The following is a 1018-nucleotide window of genomic DNA, read 5'->3' on the forward strand; positions in this document are numbered from 1 at the left end:
TATTTTATAATATATGGTTATATATTTATATCATATATAAATATATATTTTATTTATTACATTATAAGTATATATTTTATATTGTTTTTAATATATACTTTTCAAAATTATAAATTTTTTTATAGAAAGGATACTATAAATTTAAAATTAAAATGAATAATTTTCATTATATCTATGTAGACACAATCTTAATTTAATTGTAATAAAATAATTTGATTGACTTTGATTAATTCAAATTGATATCAAAATTAAAATTATAATTAAATTTTTAGAAAAATTTTATAATAAAATTTTGAAAAATTAATCGTTTTACTAAATGTAGCAGATAAGTATGCGTCATTTTATAGGGAAAATAGAGATTTCCTTATGAAGGTACATATCTAATAAACATGGCGACTGCCAAGTGACAACGCGTTTTGCTGTATTAATTGCTTTTCAATTTTGAGTTTATTACATGATTATATTTAGCAAGTAATTTACAAAATAAGACAATTTCCTATTTTATTATTTCAAAGGAACATAGCAATTAAATAATAAAATAATTTTTTGAACAAAATCATCGTGTCGAAACAAGCTTGTACGTGTGTTAAAATGAAGACAGTTTATTGGATTAATTTTTATATATATTTTAGTGGCTTTTAAATATTTTCATATACAAATTTTTATTAATTTGTTTGATTTTTAAAACTTTTTTCTAAAAAATAGAAAAAATCTTTTTACGAATAGTTATATTTTTTTATATTTACAACCGTATCGTTATAACTTTCGCAAATATTTAATAAATTTATCATAATAAACTTTTATGAAGTTTATATATTATAATAATAATATAGTTATAATATATCTTTATATAATATGAATTTTAATTATATATATAATAATTATTATTATTTTAAGAAAAAAAGATTTTAATTAAAAGAATTTAATAAATAGATAATATATTTATGAACAAGAATTAATTGAAATTTATTATTATATGATTTATTATTCATAGTATATGTTTATTTTTGATGATATG

General features: G+C 16.0%; 1 protein-coding gene across 2 annotated transcripts in view; it reads left to right on the forward strand.

Annotated features, from left to right (window-relative positions):
* The first annotated feature begins 354 nt into the window (after positions 1-354).
* Positions 355-1018, forward strand: part of LOC102673022 (atypical protein kinase C) — a 17537-nt gene continuing 16873 nt past the window's right edge. The window contains exon 1 of one of the 2 annotated variants that reach the window (XM_006613237.2): positions 355-577. The gene's annotated coding sequence lies outside the window, so the exon portion shown is untranslated. The remainder of the gene's footprint in view (positions 578-1018) is intronic. The other variant, XM_031509301.1, reaches the window with a different exon arrangement.

Source organism: Apis dorsata, unplaced genomic scaffold (assembly GCF_000469605.1).
Source record: "Apis dorsata unplaced genomic scaffold, Apis dorsata 1.3 scaffold_137, whole genome shotgun sequence".
Classification (NCBI taxonomy): Eukaryota; Metazoa; Arthropoda; class Insecta; order Hymenoptera; family Apidae; genus Apis; species Apis dorsata.